Raw genomic sequence first — 24,521 nt, forward strand, 5'->3', positions numbered from 1 at the left:
CATGTCCAATCAATTGAACTTACCACAGGTGGACTCCAATCAAGTTGTATAAACATCTCAAGTATGGACAATGGAAACAGGATGCACCTGAGCTCAATTTTGAGTCTCATAGCCAAGAGTCTGAATACTTACAGTTGAAGTCGGAAGTTTACATACAATTAGGTTGGAGTCATTAAAACTCGTTTTTCAACCACTCCACAAATTTCTTGTTAACAAACTATAGCTTAGGCAAGTCGGTTAGGACATCTACTTTGTGCATGAACAAGTAATTTTTCCAACAATTGTTTACAGACAGATTATTTAACTTATAATTCACTGTATCACAATTGCAGTGGGTCAGAAGTTTACATACACTAGGTTGACTGTGCCTTTAAACAGCTTGGAAAATTCCAGAAAATGATGTCATGGCTTTAGAAGCTTCTGATAAGCTAATTGACATCATTTGAGTCAATTGGAGGTGTACCTGTGGATGTATTTCAAGGCCTACCTTCAAACTCAGTGCCTCTTTGCTTGACATCATGGGAAAATCAAAAGAAATCAGCCAAGACCTCAGAATTTTTTTTTGCAGACCTCCACAAGTCTGGTTCATCCTTGGGAGCAATTTCCAAATGCCTGAAGGTACCACGTTCATCTGTACAAACAATAGTACGCAAGTATAAACACCATGGGACCATGCAGCCGTCATACCGCTCAGAAAGGAGACGCATTCTGTCTCCTAGAGATGAACGTATTTTGGTGCGAAAAGTGCAAATCAATCCCAAAACAACAGCAAAGGACCTTGTGAAGATGCTGGAGGAAACAGGTACAAAGTATCTATATCCACAGTAAAACGAGTCCTATATCGGCATAAATTGAAAGGCCGCTCAGCAAGGAAGAAGCCACTGCTCCAAAACTGCCTTAAAAAAACAGACTACGGTTTGCAACTGCACATGGGGCCAAAGATCGTACGTTTTGGAGAAATTTCCTCTGGTCTGATGAAACAAAAATAGAACTGCTTGGCCATAATGACCATCGTTATGTATGGAGGAAAAAGGGGGAGGCTTGCAAGCCGAAGAACACCATCCCAACCATGAAGCATGGGGGTGGCAGCATCATGTTGCGGGGGTGTTTTGCTGCAGGAGGGACTGGTGCACTTCACAAAATAGATGGCATCATGAGGGAGGAAAAATATGTGGATATATTGAAGCATCATATCAAGATATCAGTCAGGAAGTTAAAGCTGGGTCACAAATGGGTCTTCCAAATGGACAATGACCCCAAGCATACTTCCAAAGTTGTGGCAAAATGGCTTAAGGACAACAAAGTCAAGGTATTGGAGTGGCCATTACAAAGCCCTGACCTCAATCCTATAGAAAATGTGTGGGCAGAACTGAAAAAGTGTGTGCGAGCAAGGAGGCCTACAAACCTGACTCAGTTACACCAGCTCTGTCAGGAGGAATGGGCCAAAATTCACCCAACTTATTGTGGGAAGCTTGTGGAAGGCTACCTGAAACGTTTGACCCAAGTTAAACAATTTAAAGGCAATGCTACCAAATACTAATTGAGTGTATGTAAACTTCTGACCCACTGGGAATGTGATGAAAGAAATAAAAGCTGAAATAAATCATTCTCTTTACTATTATTCTGACATTTCACATTCTTAAAATAAAGTTGTGATCCTAACTGACCTAAGACAAGGAATATTTACTAGGATTAAATGTCAGAAATTGTGAAAAACTGAGTTTAAATGTATTTAGCTAATGTGTATGTAAACTTCCGACTTCAACTGTATGTAAATAAGGTATTTCTGTTTAACATTTTTAACACATTTACAAACATTTCTAAAAACCTGTTTTCACTTCATCATTATTCAGTATTTTGTGTAGATTGATGAGGATTTTAAAAATAATACATTTTAGAATAAGGCTGTAACGTATCAAAATGTAGAAAAAGTAAAAGGGTCTGAATACTTAATAATGCACTGTATGCCATAAATAAAAAAAATCTTATAAAAAGCTTTCATTTGACACAAGATTTGACATGCTCCTATGAACTTCACGTTGGTGCTCATGGGTCCTTTTACATGGGAATTACCATGTCCGTATCAGACAGGCCATCTTCACCTGAATACAGACGAAAACTAATAGATGAAAGGCTACATCTACTGAAAATTCTATTCTATTTTAGAGCATAATATATTTACTGAAAGTGCTTTGTATTCAATCTGTGTAAAAACACTTCATTGTTTAATTTAGTAAGGAATACCTCTGTAACATTTAACAACTGCATTTTCAGCAATTGCCACAGTGAGTGGCAGTGAGTTTATGAGATTGTCATGTTGCTATTGTCAACATACATACCATTACTAATAGCCTACATTGAATGTTGAATTAGTTCTACATCAGATGAGGTCTTGGTATAACTAAGAATATAGAGACCCTTACAAAAAAACAACATCAACAACTCACGTGAAAAATGTAAAGTGAGAAAAATGTTTTTGTTCCCCACACATACATTTTTACCACTTCCTGCTACATATGGTCTCCAATTCAGGGACCGACCCTCCTTAGCTTCAGAGGGAAACTAGCAGTGGGATGTCGTGTTGCTATGTTGTTGGAATGAATGTGCCAAAACTTTCAACTGGAAAAGAGGCAGTGAAAGCAAAGGCCTGGGTAACAACCAAAATGGTGGATAATTGTAGGAAAGAGAGAGGTAAACAATTTCTTTGCATTTTATTTATTTTTTATTTCACCTTTATTTAACCAGGTAGGCAAGTTGAGAGCAAGTTCTCATTTACAACTGCAACCTGGCCAAGATAAAGCAAAGCAGTTCGACACATTCAACAACACAGAGTTACACATGGAGTAAAACAAACACAGTCAATAATACAGTAGAAAAATAAGTCTATATACAATGCGAGCAAATGAGGTGAGATAAGGGAGGTAAAGGCAAAAAAAAAGGCTATGGTGGCGAAGTAAATACAATATAGCAAGTAAAACACTGGAATGGTAGATTTGCAGTGGAAGAAAGTGCAAAGTAGAAATAATGGGGTGCAAAGGAGCAAAATAAATAAATAAATACAGTAGGGGAAGGAGTAGTTGTTTGGGCTAAATTATAGATGGGCTATGTACAGGTGCAGTAATCTGTGAGCTGCTCTGACAGCTGGTGCTTAAAGCTAGTGAGGGAGATAAGTGTTTCCAGTTTCAGAGATTTTTGTAGTTCATTCCAGTCATTGGCAGCATAGAACTGGAAGGAGAGGCGGCCGAAGGAGGAATTGGCTTTGGGGGTGACCAGAGAGATATACCTGCTGGAGCGCGTGCTACAGGATGGTGCTGTAATGGTGACCAGCGAGCTGAGATAAGGGGGACTTTACCTAGCAGGGTCTTGTAGATGGAGACCTGGAGCCAGTGGGTTTGGCGACGAGTATGAAGCGAGGGCCAGCCAACGAGAGCGTACAGGTCGCAGTGGTGGGTAGTATATGGGGCTTTGGTGACAAAACGGATGGCACTGTGATAGACTGCATCCAATTTATTGAGTAGGGTATTGGAGGCTATTTTGTAAATGACATCGCCGAAGTCGAGGATCGGTAGGATGGTCAGTTTTACAAGGGTATGTTTGGCAGCATGAGTGAAGGATGCTTTGTTGCGAAATAGGAAGCCAATTCTAGATTTAACTTTGGATTGGAGATGCTTGATGTGAGTCTGGAAGGAGAGTTTACAGTCTAACCAGACACCTAGGTATTTGTAGTTGTCCACATATTCTAAGTCAGAACCGTCCAGAGTAGTGATGCTGGACGGGCGGGCAGGTGCGGGCAGCGATCGGTTGAAGAGCATGCATTTAGTTTTACTTGTATTTAAGAGCAGTTGGAGGCCACGGAAGGAGAGTTGTATGGCATTGAAGCTCGTCTGGAGGGTTGTTAACACAGTGTCCAAAGAAGGACCAGAAGTATACAGAATGGTGTCGTCTGCGTAGTGGTGGATCAGAGACTCACCAGCAGCAAGAGCGACATCATTGATGTATACAGAGAAGAGAGTCGGCCCAAGAATTGAACCCTGTGGCACCCCCATAGAGACTGCCAGAGGTCCGGACAACAGGCCCTCCGATTTGACACACTAATTAATTTACAATTCATTTGCTCTCACATTTAAAAATTGTTTTCTTGCAATATTTTGTTTTGCGATCAATACTTTTGGGTTTTGCTTTCAATATCATTATTTTTGTTTGCAATACTAAGAGTGTTGTTCTTGACTTCAGAAGTTTTGCTTGATATTAATGGCACAAAAGTAACTTACTCACTAGAGGATTGCAGTATATAATAACACTGTTACTCAGTTGTTGAAAGCGTGAATTCTTAATTGAAACTTTAACAAAATGTTTTCCCATAGTTTCGGTAAAACGCTAAGAGATGACGCTAGAGAAATGCAACCACTCTCAAATCCATAGACTATGCTATGGATCAAGGACTGACCATCCATGCACCAATTTGTAAGTCGCTCTGGATAAGAGCGTCTGCTAAATGACGTAAATGTAAATGTAAATATCACAATTTTTTGTTTTCTTACATATGAAACTGCAAATTAGATTTTTTACATGTTATTGTTTTTCACATGTGAATTTGCAACTTTACATGTGAAATTGAGATTGTAATGTGTGATGTTTTCTTACATGTGAAACTGCAAAAACATTTTTTTCACGGGATTGATTTTCACATCTGAACTTGCAATTCCACATTAGAAATTTTGATTTTTGCGTGGAGTTTTTCACATGTGAAACTGCATATCCAATTCTCACGTGCACGTTTTTAACATGTAAAACTGAAACTTTCACATGTGAAAGTGCAATCACGTGTGAGGTGAAAACATGTTATTCTCCTCACATGTGAAAAGGTGGTGTTAACATGTGAACTCAAAATGTAATACATGTGAAAATATGGTATTACATGAAATTTAAGCTCAAATTTGACATGTTTTTTTTTCTTGTAAGGGGAGGCCTAGTACAGATACAACATTTCCCATAATGTATGATGATATATGCTAATGATGATGAATTATACTGCAGAGACTGCTCGTTTTTACAGATGCCTTAGGGGAGAAGGATACATTACCATTCCAGGCACCCTGTCAAATGCCTCCTTGGAAAAAATATTAACCCTCTCCCCTATTACTAAGGCCAGCCGAAAGTGTCTGGCTTCATTTGTTGCACTTTATGAAGTGCTTGCTTTCCCCAGTCTTCAACCAGGCTCCTCTCTCTCTGGCTATTAGCTCTGTGATGGGATGACACAGGCAGCGATAGTGTATCACTGTATTCCCAATGCTACTGTCCTCCCCACCCCATACATTCTTAGAAAATGATTTGCTATCTAGAACCTAAAAGGGTTCTTCAGCTGTCCTCATAGTCGGACCCTTTACACAGAGGGTCTAACATGGAACCCAAAAAAGTTCTACCTGCAACCAAAAATAGTTCTACCTGGAGCCAAAAAGGGTTCTCCTATGTGGACAGCTGAAGAACCCTTTTGGAATCCTTTTTTTCTAAGATTGTACACACAGACATATCTACAGATACAGAGCACGCACACACACACCCACACAAAGATACCTCCTTCATCACCTTTGCAGTTCTGCTTGCCATTGCATTTCCCTAGAAACACAACAGCAGTTAAGTATTCATAGATTTCAGATGCACAAGAATCTTCTCATGTTATCACTGAAAACTAGCTGCAAAAACTTAAGTTGGATGGTTGTACCTCATTATGAATCCCTTAAAAACATTTTGTAGACAATCTGGTGTCTGATAGGATAAAATCCATTTCAATCTGTTGGTTATTAATTGATCACAAATTGATCATGAATTGGAAAAGATCTCTAGTGTAAGGCCCAGGTTAACGACTAAATTGTGCGGTAGCACTGTATATCTTAGAATGATTTGTCTTTTGTGTATTGGGACTTTAATTTGCAAGCAATGCAGGAACATAATAGCTGTGAAATAAGATCCACCACAGATTGCATCTAACATAATGCCCTGAAACATGTTATGTTTCAGAGACAGGATAAAGTGGTATGCAGCACTAACCATGTCCGGAGGAACCCAATTGATTCTTGGTGTAACAGTGTTTGTGATTGTCTGCTGACCTCTTTATCTTGCATTGTTAGCCAGGCTAAGAAAACAGCACACTATTGGTGACTGATCAAGCTTGAGAGATTCTTTTGTCTTCCTCCCACGTTTTTGTTTTGTTTCTTTCCATACACACACACACACACACACACTGTTTCTCACTCCCTCTCACTAACCCCTATGCTTTTGTCTTTTTCATAATTTTGTGGTATTGTGTTTTTCCCTTTGAAATCATTGGATGGCTAAGGAGCTCATAGATTGTACAGTCATATTCATCCCATAAAGAGGTTCCTGACTGTGCTGCTAATTTTGAACAAGAGATACTGAGCAGGTCAATATTGTTGTTGCTGTTCATTAGGCTAATCATTAGGCTAATCTTCAGACAGTCCTTCAATTTACAGCTACATACAAAATGCATACAAATACAATCAAAATGCAGTCAAAGCCATGGACAATAAGGTTAAATCAAACAAGCAATATCTCATTGTAGGATTTGGGGTGGTGCTGCTGGCACTAAAGAGGGCAGTTTACATTTGGAATCTGTGATGATGTCAAGCATTTCACGTTCCTGCTGCTATAATTAGGGCTGCTACAGAACTAGCACAGTCTGTGGAGCTGTCTTGGCTTTGTTGCAGATGGAGGGCTTGCAGTAGCCTGGATTCCTTGTGTGATTAATGAAAATAAAACCTGTTAAAGAGGCACTCTGTTATTGTTAGAGCCGAAATGCCTCCTCTGCTACTTTGTTTAGAGCTATGTTTTGGCCTGAGAGAGTCAGAGAGAGAGAGTCAAAGTGTTTTAGCTTGCATTCTTGGCATGTGTGAGATGTTTGTTAAGTGCTATTTCATTGCCAGTAATAGATTTCGTAGTCTGTTCTTTGATAGTCACAATGTCCTTTGGAGAGTCGTGCTTAATAGCCAAATTTATGTCACCCTACATGTCTGCTTCCAATGCCAATTAAGGCATGTCCAAAAGTATATTACCTCGAGAGTACTTCCTTTTTAGCTACAGTCTGTCCAGCTTTGATGGTTTATAACAAATATATAGTTTTTTATTAATTCAATCAATTTTCGATCTTACAAGGTTATTTTTTTATAAATTTTTTATTTAACTTTTATTTAACTAGGCAAGTCAGTTAAGAACAAATTCTTATTTACAATGACGGCCTACCAAAAGGCCTCCTGCGGGGACGGGGACCTGGGATAAATAAATAAATAAATGTATATCAAAAAATAAAGGGAACACTTAAACAACACAATGTAACTCCAAGTCAATCACACTTCTGTGAAATCACACTGTCCACTTAGGAAGCAACACTGATTGACAATAAATTTCACATGCTGTTGTGCAAATGGAATAGACAACAGGTGGATATTATAGGCAATAAGCAAGACACCCCCAATAAAGGAGTGGTTCTGCAGGTGGTAACCACAGACCACTTCTCAGTTCCTATGCTTCCTGGCTGATGTTTTGGTCACTTTTGAATGCTGGCGGTGCTTTCACTCTAGTGGTAGCATGAGACGGAGTCTACAACCCACACAAGTGGCTCAGGTAGTGCAGTTCATCCAGGATGGCACATCAATGCGAGCTGTGGCAAGAAGGTTTGCTGTGTCTGTCAGCGTAGTGTCCAGAGCATGGAGGCGCTACCAGGAGACAGGCCAGTACATCAGGAGACGTGGAGGAGGCCATAGGAGGGCAACAACCCAGCAGCAGGACCTCAACCTCCGCCTTTGTGCAAGGAGGAGCAGGAGAAGCACTGCCAGAGCCCTACAAAATGACCTCCAGCAGGCCACAAATGTGCATGTGTCTGCTCAAACGGTCAGAAACAGACTCCATGAGGGTGGTATGAGGGCCCGACGTCCACAGGTGGGGGTTGTGCTTACAGCCCAACACCGTGCAGGACGTTTGGCGTTTGCCAGAGAACACCAAGATTGGCAAATTCGCCACTGGCGCTCTGTGCTCTTCACAGATGAAAGCAGGTTCACACTGAGCACGTGACACACGTGACAGAGTCTGGAGACGCCGTGGAGAACGTTCTGCTGCCTGCAACATCCTCCAGCATGACCGGTTTGGCGGTGGGTCAGTCATGGTGTGGGGTGGCATTTCTTTGGTGGGTCGCACAGCCCTCCATGTGCTCGCCAGAGGTAGCCTGACTGCCATTAGGTACCGAGATGAGATCCTCAGACCCCTTGTGAGACCATATGCTGGTGCGGTTGGCCCTGGGTTCCTCCTAATGCAAGACAATGCTAGACCTCATGTGGCTGGAGTGTGTCAGCAGTTCCTGCAAGAGGAAGGCATTGATGCTATGGACTGGCCCGCCCGTTCCCCAGACCTGAATCCAATTGAGCACATCTGGGACATCATGTCTCGCTCCATCCACCAACGCCACATTGCACCACAGACTGTCCAGGAGTTGGCGGATGCTTTAGTCCAGGTCTGGGAGGAGATCCCTCAGGAGACCATCCGCCACCTCATCAGGAGCATGCCCAGGCGTTGTAGGGAGGTCATACAGGCACGTGGAGGCCACACACACTACTGAGCCTCATTTTGACTTGTTTTAAGGACATTACATCAAAGTTGGATCAGCCTGTAGTGTGGTTTTCCACTTTAGTTTTGAGTGTGACTCCAAATCCAGACCTCCATGGGTTGATAAATTGGATTTCCATTGATTATTTTTGTGTGATTTTGTTGTCAGCACATTCAACTATGTAAAGAAAAAAGTATTTAATAAGATTATTTCTTTAATTCAGATCTAGGATGTGTTGTTTAAGTGTTCCCTTTATTTTTTTGAGCAGTATGTATATATATATATATATATGTATATATATATATGTATATATATATATATATATATATATATATATATATATATATAAATATGACAAAGCACACATCACAACAAGAGAGACAACACTACATAAAGAGAGACCTAAGACAGCAACATAGCAAGGCAACAACACAGCATGGTAGCAACACAACATCACAACAACATGGTAGCAACACAACATGATAGCAGCACAGAACATGGTACAAACATTATTGGACACAGTCAACAGCACAAAGGGCAAGAAGGTAGAGACAACAATACATCACACAAAGCAGCCACAACTGTCAGTAAGTGTCCATGATTGAGTCTTTGACTGAAGAGATTGAGATCAAATAAAGAGGTTAGGCAAATAGTACTAGAACATTTTAGATAGAACGTAAGAGAGAAGAACTAGCCCCATTCACATTAATGTGTTTGGGAGTCTTATTATGACATTATTTTAGTACCCCCAAAACAACAGTGATATTGTTTGTCTTTGTAAAGGGGACTGTGGACAACGAGCCAAATTGCCGCAACGGTGGAAGCAATCAAGATCATTTGATTGGCCTTAACACTTTGTTTGAAATGGAACACTGTACATGATTATGGTTTGCTTTTACAGTGGGCTATAGTGAGGCTGCTTAAGCTTCAATGCTTTTAAAACCCTCCGCATGCATCTGCCTTCAGGAGTGCTGACACTGCTCAAAGGTAAAAGCTGGCTTCAGTGGTGCATTCTGCAGAGATAGCTTGTTGTGATAGTCGATAGGTCGCTCTGAAATTCTGATGTCTGTTATGAGGACGCCCTGCTATGAGTGAAGCCGTGTGATTGTGCATGTTTATCCATATACGGTTGTTTGTTGTGAAGACAGGCGACACTAATCTGTTGCGCAAGATGAGAATCTTGGAAGCAAAACCAGCAGAGGTAAATGTCTTCAAGTCCTGCAAGCTACTTATTCATAAATAGTAAGCTTAGGCATACGTTTTCAAATTCCATTTCCTGTCTTCTGAGAGGACACAATAAGTTGACTATCATTATTTTTGCCACCAAATATCCCCCATATCCAACAGTGTGCAGGGGAACGCACGGCTGCAGACAGTGACACAGGAGTAGGGCTACAGATGAGACGACAGGCCAGTGTACATTTGGATAAATGACCTGTCAGCTCCACAGGTTCCGTTGGAGGTCATGGGTAGAGAGGTGGCCAGCTGCCCTGCAGCACTCCCCTATTGTGACTGGTAATAGGTTTCACTTGACTGCGGGCAAAGGCTTTCACTGGCAGTCCCGGTGTCATCACACTAAAGGTTTGTTCTGAGAGGATGGCTGTGCTTACAGAATGCCATGTTTTGGGATTGGCCAAGGCTGTTAGAGGAGAGGAAAGTTACGGCTTCTTCTCTTCACCCGTCTATTGTTTATCAGGGCTCGTAAATCCTCGGTGCTCTCGAGCTATCAGTGTCTGCTGCTGGTGGCTCGTCCTGTCAGAAAGACAGTTCTGCCTGCCTGCCTGCCTCCTGCCTGTCTACTTGCCCGTCCATCTGTCTATCTCTAACCAGACAGTTAATGTGTATGTCTTTGTCTGCTGAGCCTTTAGTCCAGACTGTGAACCCCAGCATACAAGCAGACAGGAGGATCAGTCTTTAATAGAAGAAGAGCAATAAGTTGTTATTTTTATTGATCGTCACTGTTCTGTTGAGTCATTTGGTACACATTAGAGATTGTCACACCAAATGACAGACTTTCCATCCTGAGTGAAGTGAATATGCGTTTTCACACAGGATGGAAATGCACAGAAAAAGATAGGTTCGCTCTTTTATTTAAAGCTACCAGCGATGCTCTTTAATATTTCAAAAGACTGAAAGTGTGCTAACTTTCTTCCTGTGCAGATCTGAGCGTCTGAGAATGCTTTTAGACTTCACAGCTAGATCTCGCAACTGTGACTCCTGATGCAACACGATATGACTGCATAGTTCTGTATCTCAAACCCTTTGAGATACTTTTGGTCATGTAGTGTATGTGGAAACCCCTTCAAATTAGTGGATTCGGCTATTTCAGCACAACCGTTTGCTGACAGGTGTATAACATCGAGCACACGGCCAACTATAAAGTTTGGTGGAGGAGGAATAAAGGTCTGGGGCTGTTTTTCATGGTTTGGGCTAGACCCCTTACTTCCAGTGAATGGAACTCTTCACACTACACCATAAAATGACATTCTAGATGATTCTGTGCTTCCAACTTTGTGGCAACAGTTTGGGGAAGGCCCTTTCCTGTTTCAGCATGCCAATGCCCCCGTGCACAAAGCAAGGTCCATACAGAGATTTGTCCAGATCGGTGTGAAAGAACATGACTGGCCTGCACAGAGCCCTGACCTCAATCCCATCGAACACCTTTGGGATGAATTGGAACGCCGACTGTGAGCCAGGCCTAACCGCTCAACATCAGTGCCCGACTTCACTAATGCTCTGGTGGCTGAATGGAAGAAAGTCCCCGCAGCAATGTTCCAACATCTAGTAGAAAGCCTTCCCAGAAGAGTGGAGGCTGTTACAGCAGCAAAGGGGGGACCAACTCCATATTAATGCCCATGATTTTGAAATTAGATATTCAACAAGCAGGTGTCTACATACCTTTGGTCATGTAGTGTATCTCTCTCAATATCACCATTATAGGGATTATATCAGTTTCGATGGAACTGATAAGAGCTTGGGGCAAGGCTGAACGTGGCTGAACGACGATATGGACAATATAGAGCTAGCGGGATTTTCCATGCACCGGCAGAAGAGAGACGCTACCTCTGGTAAGACGAGGGGTGGGGGTGTGTGTCTATTTGTCAATAATAGCTGGTGCGCGATGTATAATGTTAGTACCTTATGATAAGCTGTAGACCACACTATGTACCAAGAGAGTTCTCATGTATATTATTCGTAGCCATCTATTTACCACCACATAACGAAGCTGGCACCAAGAGCGCTCTCAACCAGCTCTATAAGGCCATAAGCAAAGAAGAAAATGCTCACCCAGAAGCGGCACTCCTAGTGGCCAGGGACTTCGATGCAGGCAAACTTAAATCAGTTTTACCAAATTTTTACCAGCATGTCACATGTGCAACCAGAAAAAAAAAATCCTAGACCACCTTTACTCCACACACAGAGATGCATACAAAGCTCTCCCCTGCCCTCCATTTGGCAAATCTAACCATAATTCTATCTTCCTGATTTTTGCTTACAAGCAAAAACTAAAGCACCAGTGACTCGCCCAATATAGAAGTAGTCAGATGACGCGGATGCTACACTACAGGAGTGTTTTGCTAGCACAGACTGGAATATGTTCCGGGATTCATCTAATGGTATTGAGGAGTACACCACCTCAGTCATCGGCTTCATCAATAAGTGCATCGACGACATCGTCCCCACAGTGACTGTACGTACATATCCCAACCAGAAGCCATGGATTACAGGCAACATCTGCATCGAGCTAAAGGCTATAGCTGCCGCTTTCAAGGAGTGGGAGACTAATCCGGACTAATCCGCTTTCAAGGAGTGGGAGAAATCCCGCTATGCCCTCAGACAAACCATCAAACAAGCAAAGCGTCAATACAGTATTAACCTGTTATGGCTAGGGGGCAGTATTTTCACGGATGGATAAAAAACGTACCCGATTTAATCTGATTAGTACTCCTGCCCAGAAACTAGAATATGCATATAATTATTAGCTTTGGATAGAAAACACTCCAAAGTTTCTAAAACTGTTTGAATGGTGTCTGTGAGTATAACAGAACTCATTTGGCAGGCCAAAACCTGAGAAGATTCTGTACAGGAAGTACCCTGTCTGACCATTTCTTGGCCTTGTTGATAATCTCTATCTATTACAGGGGATCTCTGCTCTTACGTGACACTTTCTACGGCTCACACGGACTCTCAGAAGGCGGCAAAATGCTGAATCGTGGCTTTGCAGGCTCTGGCTGAAACGAAGTAGCGCGTTTGGATAGTGGCTGGTTACAGTACTGTGAGACTCAGGCTCGTGCCCGCGTCGACCGAAAGCTTTGTTTTCTTTCCTCTGTTTAGCTAAACGGAGATTCCCGGTCGGAATATTATCGCTTTTTTACGAGAAAAATGGCATAAAAATGGATTTTAAACAGCGGTTGACATGCTTCGAAGTACGGTAATGGAATATTTAGAAATCTTTTGTCACGAATTGCGCCATGCTCGCGACCCTGATTTACCATTTCGGATAGTGTCTTGGAACGCACAAACAAAACGCCGCAATTTGGATATAACGATGGATTATTTTGGACCAAACCAACATTTGTTATTGAAGTAGCAGTCCTGGGAGTGCATTCTGACGAAGACAACAAAGGTAATGAAACTTTTGTAATAGTAAATCGGAGTTTGATCAGGGCTAAACTTGGTCGGTGTCTAAATGGCTAGCCGTGATGGCTGGGCTATCTACTGAGAATATTGCAAAATGTGCTTTCACCGAAAAGCTATTTTAAAATCGGACATATCGAGTGCATAGAGGAGTTCTGTATCTATAATTCTTAAAATAATTGTTATGTTTTTTGTGAACGTTTATCGTGAGTAATTTAGTAAATTCACCGGAGGTTTGCGGGGGTATGCTAGTTCTGAACGTCACATGCTAATGTAAAAAAGCTGGTTTTTGATATAAATATGAACTTGATTGAACAAAACATGCATGCATTGTATAACATAATGTCCTAGGGTTGTCATCTGATGAAGATCATCAAAGGTTAGTGCTGCATTTAGCTGTGGTTTTGTTTTTTGTGACATTATATGCTAGCTTGAAAAATGGGTGTCTGATTATTTCTGGCTGGGTACTCTGCTGACATAATCTAATGTTTTGCTTTCGTTGTAAAGCCTTTTTGAAATCGGACAGTGTGGTTAGATTAACGAGAGTCTTGTCTTTAAAATGCTGTAAAATAGTCATATGTTTGAAAATTGGAAGTTTTCGGATTTTAGAGGAATTTGTATTTCGCGCCACGCCCATCATTGGATATTGGAGCAGGTGTTCCGCTAGCGGAACGTCTAGATGTGTTAAGATTGAATTGTACTACTCTGGCTCTGATGCTCGGATGTGGCAGGGCTTGAAAACTATTACGGACTACAAAGGGAAACCCAGACACAAGCTGCCCAGTGACGTGAGCCTACCAGACGAGCTAAATGCCTTTTATGCTCGCTTCGAGGCAAGCAACACGGAAACATGCACGAGAGCACCAGCTGTTCTGGATGACTGTGTGATAACGCTCTCGGAGGCCGATGTGAACAAAACCTTTAACCTCTATGGGCTAGGTGGGACGCTTGCGTCCCACCTACTCAGCAGCCAGTGTAATCCCGTGGCGTGATATTCAAATACCTCAAAAATGCAAAAACTTCAATTTTTCAAACATATGACTATTTTACAGCATTTTAAAGACAAGACTCTCGTTAATCTAACCACACTGTCCGATTTCAAAAAGGCTTTACAACGAAAGCAAAACTAGATTATGTCAGCAGAGTACCCAGCCAGAAATAATCAGACACCCATTTTTCAAGCTAGCATATAATGTCACATAAACCCAAACCACAGCTAAATGCAGCACTAACCTTTGATGATCTTCATCAGATGACAACCCTAGGACATTATGTTATACAATACATGCATGTTTTGTTCAATCAAGTTCATATTTATATCAAAAACCAGCTTTTTTACATTAGCATGTCACTAGCATGTGACTAGCATTCCCACCGAACACTGCCGGTGAATTTACTAAATTACTCACGATAGACGTTCACAAAAGACATAACAAATATTTTAAGAATTATAGATACAGAACTCCTCTATGCACTCGATATGTCCGATTTTAAAATAGCTTTTCGGTGAAAGCACATTTTGAAATATTCTCAGTAGATAGCCCGGCATCACAGGGCTAGCTATTTAGACACCCAGCAAGTTTAGCACTCACCAAAGTCAGATTTACTATAAGAAAAATGTTATTACCTTTGCTGTTCTTCGTCAGAATGCACTCCCAGGACTTCTACTTCAATAACAAATGTTGGTTTGGTCCCAAATAATCCATTGTTATATCCAAATAGCGGCGTTTTGTTCATGCGTTCAAGACACTATCCGAAAGGATAAGGGTGACGAGCATGGCGCATTTCGTGACAAAAAAATTCTATATATTCCAGTACCGTACTTCGAAGCATGTCAACCGCTGTTTAAAATCCATTTTTATGCCATTTTTCTCGTAAAAAAGCGATAATATTCCGACCGGGAATCTGCGTTTAGGTAAAATGAGGAAAGAAAATAAAGCACGGGGTCGACTCGTGCACGCGCCTAAGCCCATAGTACTCTGATCGGCCACTTGCCAAACGCGATAATGTGTTTCAGCCAGAGGCTGCCTCGATATCTTTCAGCTTTTTCCCGGGCTCTGAGAGCCTATGGGAGCCGTAGGAAGTGTCACGTTATAGCAAAGATCCTCAGTCTTCAATAAAAAGAGCCAAGATGAACAACAACTTGTCAGACAGGCCACTTCCTGCATGGAATCTTCTCAGGTTTTGGCCTGCCATATGAGTTCTGTTATAGTCACAGACACCATTCAAACAGTTTTAGAAACTTTAGGGTGTTTTCTATCCAAAGCCAATAATTATATGCATATTCTAGTTACTGGGCAGGAGTAGTAACCAGATCAAATCGGGTACGTTTTTTATCCGGCCGTGTCAATACTGCCCCCTAGCCCTAACAGGTTAAACAGGTCAACATTCACAAAGCCGCTGGCCCAGACTGATTACCTAGACGTGTACTCAAAGCATGCTCGGACCAACTGTCAAGTGTCTTCACTGACATTTTCAAACTCTCCCTGACCGAGTCTGTAATACCTACATGTTTCAAGCAGGCCTCCATTGTCCCTGTGCCCAAGGAAACGAAGGTAACCTGCCTAAATGATTACCGCACCGTGTCTCTCATGTCGGTAGCCATGAAGTGCTTTGAAAGGCTGGTCATGGCTCACATCAACAGCATCCTCCCAGACACCCAAGACCCACTCCAATTTGCACACCACCCAAACAGATCCACAGATGATGCACTCTCAGTCGCACTCCACACTGCCTGTTCAACACCATAGTGCCCACGAAGCTCATCACTAAGCTAAAGACTCTGGGACTAGACACCTCCCTCTGCAACTGGATCCTGGACTTCCTGACGGGCCACCCCCAGGTGGTAAGAGTATGCAACAACACGTCTGCCACGCTGATCCTTAACACTGGGGCCCCTCAGGGGTGTGTACTTATCCCCTCCTGTATTCCCCGTTCACCCACGACTGCGTGGCCAAAGACGACTCCAACACCATCATTAAGTTTGCTGATGACACAACAGTGGTAGGCCTGATCACCGACAATGATGAGACAGCCTATAGGGAGGAGGTCAACTGGTTAAACTGGCAGTGTGGTGCCAGGACAACAACCTCTCCCTCAATGTGAGCAAGACTAAGGAGCTGATCATGGACTACAGGAAAATGGGGGCCAGGTATTGCAACTGCTTGGCATCTGACCATAAGGCGCTACAGAGGGTAGTGCAAACGGCCCAGTACATCACTGGGGCCAAGCTTCCTGCCATCCAGGACCTATATAATAGGCGGTCTCAAAGGAAAGCCCATAAAATTTCCTAACACATTTTACTTCTGGTTAGAGGAACAAGTTGTTATATTTTCTTGAATTATTAAAGCCACCCATGTTCATTGCACAATATGTTTACATTATTTATGGTGCCTATGAATTGTAAATATGGCTATATTAACCCTAAACCTACAGCTCATGCTGAAGGTTTGTTATCATTTATTTATTCAGGTATATTAGGTACATGTTTGGACGTGTGTGTGTTGAAAACTATCACTTTCCCATAATGAGTACCCTACACTACAGAAGCAGCATTGGTCAGGGTCTATCTGGCTATTGTTGTTCAAATCAAGTCACATTTTATTTGTCACATGCTTCATAAACAACAGGTGTAGACTTACAGTGAAATGCTTACTTACGGGTCATTTTCCACCAATGCAGATTAAACAAAGATTTAAATAATAATAATAATAATAATGACACGAGGAATAAATACACAGTGAATAACGAATAACAATAGCGTGTAAAAATAACATGGCTATATTAAGGGAGTATCAGTACTGACTCGATGTGCAGGGGTACGAGGTAATTGAAGTAGCTATTTACAGTACATATAGGTAGGGGTAAAGTGACTAGGCAACAGGATAGATAATAGACAGTAGCATTAGCGTATGTGGTGAGTGTGTGTGTGGCGTCAGTATGCATGTGTGCGCGTGTTATGTGTGTGTGGGTGTATGTAGGGTGTGTGTATGTGTGTTGGGGTGTAAGTACAGTATGTATGAGTGTGTGGGTAGAATCCAGTGTGTGTGCATAGAGTCAGTGCAAGAGAGTTAGTGCAAAAAAGGTAAATGCAGGGAGTCCGGGTAGCCATTTGATTAGCTATTTAGCAGTCTTGTTTAGCCGTCTTATGGCTTGGAGGTAGAAGCTGTTCCAGATCCTGTTGGTTCCAGACTTGGTCCACTGGTACCACTTGCCATGTGGTAGCAGAGAGAACAATCTATGGCTTGGGTGGCTGGAGTCTTTGACAATTTTTTTTACCTTCCTCTGACACCGCCGGTATAGAGGTCCTGGATGGCAGGGAGCCCTGCCCCAGCAATATACTGGGCCGTACTCACCACCCTCTGTAGCGCCTTGCGATTTGGTGCCTTGTAGTTTTCCTACCAAGCAGTGATGCATCCAGTCAAGATGTTCTCAATGGTGCAGCTGTATAACTTTTTGAGGATCTGAGGGCCCATGCCAAATCTTTTTAGCCTCCTGAGGGGGAAGACGGCACGACAGTGTGTGGACTAGGGTTGCAAAATAAATGATCTGGTTTTCCAAAAATCCTGGTTGTAGAAATCTGGATTGCCTGCTTTTAATAATTTTTTACCTATATTTAACTAGGCAAGTCAGTTAACCTTGTCAGCTCAGGGATTCGATCTAGCAACCTTTCGGTTACTAGTCCAACGCTCTAACCACTAGCCTACCTGCCGCCCCACTTATTTCCTCCTGATTCTGGGAACCTCCAACTGGGATTTCAGGAAAACCAGAGAACTTATTGAAAGTTCCAGGAATTGTGCAACCCTAGTGTGGACCATGTTAATTTCTTAGTGATGTGAACACCAAGGATCTTGAAGCTCTCAACCCGCGCCACAACAGCGCCCTCGATGTGGATGGGGGCGTGCTCGCCCCTCTGTTTCCGGTAGTCCACGATCAGCTCCTTTGTCTTGCTGGCGTTGAGGGAAAGGTTGTTGTCCTGGCACCACACTGTTCCTCTCCTATCTGCCAACTCCCTCCTGAACTCTATTCCACATATCACTCTTCCCTTCTGCCCCAGTGCCCTCTGTGCCTAGAAATCAACCCTTAAACTACTGTACCCACCACCACACTCACTCTTACCCTTTACACAGTGTGTTTGGCAGAGTGAGAGAGAGGTCCAGCTGGTGTGCGCGTGCTGATTGGTTGGTGGTGCGTTCGGTGGGTGTGGTCTGAGGCAGCGTTGCCTGCAGGGGAAAGCTGGCCAGTGTAGCAGCAGCCTGTAGTAGTAGTAGTAGTAGGGCAGTTCCATGAATCTACTGCATACTGCAGCCGGGTAGGGAGGGAAGGAGGGAGGGAAGGAGGGAAGGAAGGAGGGAAGGAAGGAGGGAAGGAAGGAAGGAAGGAAGGAAGGAAGGAAGGAAGGAAGGAAGGAAGGAAGGAAGGAAGGAAGGAAGGAAGGAAGGAAGGAAGGAAGGCGGGCTAAGAAGTCATGTGGGAGGTGTAAATCCACTGTGGATGAGCGCGCTAAGAAGAGAAGAGGTGAGTGTGATAGAGGAGAGACGAGAAGAGAGGCAGGGAGGAGTGGAGATTTGGCTCTGTGTGAGACTGCAGCTTCTGTCTCTGCCGCTGCTATTACGGTGCTGTGTGTTCGCCGTCGATCAAGATAAGGCTTTACTAGGAGAACAGAGAGCTCTGACAGAGGATGAAGTTGTATCTAATGTTTGGGCGTGATTATGATGACAAATGAAAGATATAATGAGATCCTATTAGTCAGAGCATTGTAAAGTAAGACTGCATGCTCCCATGTGTGTGTGTATGAGGGGTGTATACCTGAGGTGTGTATGTACATGTGCGTGCATGAGCAATAGAATGTGTTAGTGAGTGTGTACATATTCATGGGCGTATGCATGGGGCTATGTTTGTTTATACTCAGAATATGAGGCCATGTTAATGCATGCATTTTCAAGTAGTTTTTCTGTCCCACATTTATGGCTTTTACAGAAAAACTGGGCAGGTTGAATACAGTTGTGTGCGTGCATGTGCGTGCGTATGTGCATGTGTTATTGTCAATAGCATACAGGTCAGTTTAGGCATATACATGTATATAGGCATCTGAAATCTTTTGCTTTGGCTCTCAGTAGGGAATTAGTGACCAGACGCTCACAGTTTCCTTACCTTTTATCATAGCCAGTAGATTTAGTCCTGTCATCAATGTAGCGCATGTTCACTCTGTTCACCCAGATTAAGATCACTTTATTGGTCAATTACACACAAGGTCCAACAGATATTTGACCTCCGCTGTTAACCCAACCCATCCGAAAGACAAACATACATATACAGGTATTGGGGCCAACCAGATCCCTCGCTGGAAAACAGAGCTAATTGAAAGCAACATAAACTTGTATTAGTTCTTATCGAGTCTTAAAAAATGCTATTGTTTAGGACATATTCACTGAGTGTCACAATTTACCGGGAGCAGTAGAGAGGCAGAGTCAATTGCAGGAGACAGAGGTCCGGTAGTGCGATAGCGTTTTAATAACAACCCGAAAACAACACAAGAAGCCGAAAGGCACAGGGCGCACACAATACTCAAAGAGGGAACACGTTTCCAAAACAAATGACGCACGGGGCGCAGCCCGGCTAAACTAGAATAGGGAGCAGCGCTTACTAACGTCTGTCCTCAATAGTCATAAAACAATCCTGCACGAAATCCTGAACTGAAAAGACACACTAAATACCCCCCCCCCCCACTAATGACAGACAAGGAACAGGTGCGGATCAGACAGACAAAACCAAAAGACACAGAAACATGGATCGGTGGCAGCTAGTTGGCCGGCGAGGACGACCGCAGAGCGCCGCCCGACCGAGGAGGGGCGCCACCTTCTGTGGATACTGTGACACTGAGATGTTTTTTCTCCTGTTTGTCACATCTAAGAGAGTCTCCAAGGACTGAGTAGTTTTTCTCATGCTTGAGATGTCAATGGAACAAAGAAAGGAAGAACAATTGAACACATTTAATCATAGTGGTGATGTAGATTCAAATATGCGTTTTCACTCCTGCCTCCATATACAGCCACTAATAAAATTAATTTGAACCTCCTGGTAATAGCTCTGATGCTCCATGAATCAATAAATGGACGGACACATTATCCTCCTTTTAAACTGAACAAGGTAGTGCTGGCACAGAAAGAGCTTAAGTTATAAGGGATGTTTCCTTGAAAGAAAATAGGTTTATTTGTGCTGTGGGGTGTCTTGGTCACGTTTTTACAAATATTTGTTTTTGTCATTCTTCATTATGTTTTTAAGAAGTCACTAAAGCAGGGAAGATTAGATCTTTAACTGCCACAAGGTCATGTACAACTTCATGACATTCCGCTAGTGAGTACTAATGGAAAACATGTATTTTCTCCATCTCTCTCTCTTTTCTCTCTCTCTTACTCTGACATGCACACACACAAACAGACAGACATACACACAGACACACTCTCTCCCTGCAGGCATTACAGTTTTTGTAATGTTACCCGTAATGTTCCCCTAATGTTTGAGTGTCCAGTTTTTCGTTGGTTAGGGGAACAGTCTATGTTAGCAAACAACCTTCTGAGAACCTTTTTAGCATGTTTTGGTGTAAAAGTTAGAACATTCCCTTAATGTCAAGCAGAACTTATCTAGAAAGTGTTTACAATTTTCTCAGAATATACAACATTAATGTTCTAGATGCCTTTTATGGGACGTTGCAAGAACATTCATGTGTCCAGTAACCTACGTTGTTACCATGACAAAGACCAAAGCCGACGGGAGTACCGTTGAGGATGGTAGTGTCTCTGTATCACAGGTGAAGGATCTTTTAAACAAACAAAGAGAGTTCTACAAGCAGTTGTGACAACAATAAAATAGCTTCAAGTATTTTGTCCAAATACTGGTGGAGTCAACTAATAAAAGAATGGACGACGACCAGAAGAACAGTTCTCCAAGGGTCAGCTTGATGAGTTTAAACAGGAAAACGGCAAGATGACAGCAATCTGTAAGTCATTGAGAGAGGGCATCAGTTATGTATGTGAATCCATGATAACAATGACAGAGAAATCAGATTATCTCCAGGGTCAATCAAGGTGGGAACAACATGATTGTGGACGGAATTGCAGGATCTCCACATGAGACCTGGACGGAGTCTGAGGACAAAGTGAAGGAAATGATCTTGGAGAAACTGAAGATGGACCACAGGAAGATTGAGGTGGAGCGCGCCCACAGGACTGGAAAACCCACCACCGGTGACAGGCCCAGGCCGATAGTGGTCAAGTTCCTGAGGTTCAAGGACAAGGTAGCTGTTCTGGAAAGAGCCAAGAACTTGAGAGGAACGTTTATCTTCCTCAACAAGGATTAACCTGAAGCTGTACTCCAGAAGAGGAAAGAACTTAACCCAGTCATGAAAGCTACCAGAGCGCGTGGGGACATTGCTTACATCCGCTATGACAGGATCATTGTCCACCCTCCCTCCCAAAAGCCTGGAAGGGATGAGAGAGCCAAGCCTATGGTCAACCCTACAGCACAAACACACACACCAACTGATTAATGGACTGGTGAATGTTTTTTTTTAATCTTGCTTGCTATTTTCCATATTATGTCTATCTCTGATAGGCTAACCAGGAAAGGGAGGAATATAGTTCATATGTAGCCTTAGAAATAAGGTTAATGAAATCAATAACAGATAACATTCTTATATTTCTGACTCACTTAGATAATGAATTTGATGATACAGCAGTAGCAATACAAGGATATACCTAACATACAGTACCAGCCAAAAGTTTGGACACACCTACTCATTCCAGGGTTTTCTTTATTTTTACAATTTTCTACATTGTAGAATAGTAGCCACAGTAGCCACAGCTTTACACACTCTTGGCATTCTCTCAACCAGCTTCATGAGGTAGTCACCTGGAATGCATTTCAATTAACAAGTGTGCCTTGTTAAAAGTTAATTTGTGGAATTTCAAATTTAGTTTGAGCCAATCAATTGTGTTGTGACAAGGTAGGGGTGGTAAATAGAAGATAGCCCTATTTGGTAAAATACAAAATCCATATTATGGCAAAAACATCTCAAATAAACAACGAGAAACGACAGTCCATCATTAATTCAAGACATGAAGGTCAGTCAATTTGGAAAATTTCAAGAACTTTGAAAGTTTCTTCATGTGCAGTTGCAAAAACCATCAAGCGCTATGATGAAACTGGGTCTCATGAAGGCCGCCACAGGAAAGGAAGACCCAGAGTTACCTCTGCTGCAGATCATAACTTCATTAGAGTTAACTACACCTCAGATTGCAGCCCAAATAAATGCTTCACAGAGTTCAAATTTTAGATTTTTGCTTCTAACCACGTGTCTTTGTGAGACGCAGAGTAGGTGAACGGATGATCTCTGCATGTGTGGTTCCTACCATGAAGCATGTAGGAGGAGGTGTGATGGTGCTTTGCTGCTGACACTGTCAGTGATTTATTTAGAATTCAAGGCACACTTAAACAGCATGGCTACCACAGCATTCTGCAGTGATACGCCATCCCATCTGGTTTGCGCTTAGTGGGACTATCATTTGTTTTTCAACAGGACAATGACCCAACACACCTCCAGGCTGTGTAAGGCTATTTGACCATGAAGGAGAGTGATGGAGTGCTGCATCAGATGACCTGGTCTCCACAATCACTCGACCTCAACCCAGTTGAGATGGTCTACTTTCCTGGGGACCTGCATGTTGACTGATTTTCATCAAGATGTCTGCTCAGGAGGAAGCTTCTCACTGTAACCAGTGCCTGTAATCTGGTTCAGGGTATTAATCAACCGACCAGGGTGTTTACAAACACAACAGGAACAAGATCATCTACATGTATCGATCACATTTTTACTAATACTGTAGAACTTTGTTCTAAAGCTGTATCCGTACCCATTGGATGCAGTGATCACAATATTATGAAAGCCAAAGTTCCAAAAGCTGGGCCTAAAATAGTCTATAAGCTATCATACAATAGATTTTGCTGTGACTCTTATGTGGATGATGATATTTTGTTGGTCTGATGTGATTAATAAGCGGTATCCATACACTGAAACTGAGGAATTTACGAAATTGCTTCTTCCAATTATTGAAAAACATGCGCTTGAAAACATCCTAGGGGTTGACCTAGAATTGGACCCAGTTTATTTGCTGTTAGGTCTCCTTGGCCTTTCTAGGGAGTTTTTCCTAGCCACCGTGCTTCTTTCACATGCATTGCTTGCTGTTTGAGGTTTTAGGCTGGGTTTCTGTACAGCACTTTGAGATATCAGCTGATGTACGAAGGGCTATATAAATACATTTGATTTGATTTGACTTAGTAGGCATATTACTTATGTAGGTAAGAGGAGGCTTTAAAAACATCCTGACCTTCGCAGCAAGGAAAAACATCCACTTAGTGGATAAATGACAAGGTCATGAGATACTACTTGAATGGTTGCCATTAGAATATCTGACATGTACATTACATTCTAAAACAGATCAGTTCTACAAAATGTGGGAACCTTATTTAAATGACCTAGAACCTGATTTATCAGCTATTCTGCTGCAAGGATATACTTAGAATGGTGGTTGTTGACCTGTCTCAGGATTACACTGTAAGTTCCTTGTGTTGGACCCAATTCCTTTTTTAAACTGAGCTTTTGTGTTTAATTACTTTCAGCAGTTGATCTGCTTCTGTTCTGTGGGTGGCACTGTGTGCTCTTTTCAAAGGATGGGTCCTGGCCTCTCGGAGGGGCCTATGGATCCGGGGGGGACGGCTGTGGTCTGCCGGTCACTAGGATGACAACCCAACTTGGGATGGGGAGGGCTTTAGTGTGTGGAATAGTGGAGAACAATTGGAGGGTTCCTTAGTAGCAATGCAAATATCATGGTACAGCTACTGTACCAGCACCAGTCAAACGTTTGGACACGCCTACTCATTCAAGGGATTTTCTTTATTTTTATATTTTCTACATTGTAGAATTATTGTGTAGACATCAAAACTATGAAATAACACATATGGAATCATGTATTAACCAAAAAAGTGTTAACTTCTCTAGGGCCGGCGGGACGAAATCGTCCCACCTACGTAACAGCCAGTGGAATCCTGTCGCGCGTTATTCAAATACCTTAGAAATGCTATTACTTCAATTTCTCAAACATATGACTATTTTACACCATTTTAAAGACAAGACTCTCGTTAATCTAACCACACTGTCCGATTTCAAAAAGGCTTTACAACGAAAGCAAAACATTAGATTATGTCAGCAGAG

At 42.4% G+C, this 24,521-nt stretch overlaps 1 protein-coding gene across 3 annotated transcripts in view; it reads left to right on the forward strand.

Annotated features, from left to right (window-relative positions):
- Nucleotides 1-24,521, forward strand: part of LOC123723868 (uncharacterized) — a 46,926-nt gene that overhangs the window by 1,650 nt on the left and 20,755 nt on the right. Inside the window, exon 1 of one of the 3 annotated variants that reach the window (XM_045710135.1) lies at nt 18,649-18,769. The exons of the other annotated variants lie outside the window; for them this stretch is intronic. The gene's annotated coding sequence lies outside the window, so the exon portion shown is untranslated. Of the gene's footprint in view, nt 1-18,648; nt 18,770-24,521 lie in introns of those variants that run through there. 3 annotated transcript variants of the gene reach the window in all.

The sequence above is a fragment of the Salmo salar genome, chromosome ssa28 (assembly GCF_905237065.1).
Source record: "Salmo salar chromosome ssa28, Ssal_v3.1, whole genome shotgun sequence".
NCBI lineage: Eukaryota > Metazoa > Chordata > Actinopteri > Salmoniformes > Salmonidae > Salmo > Salmo salar.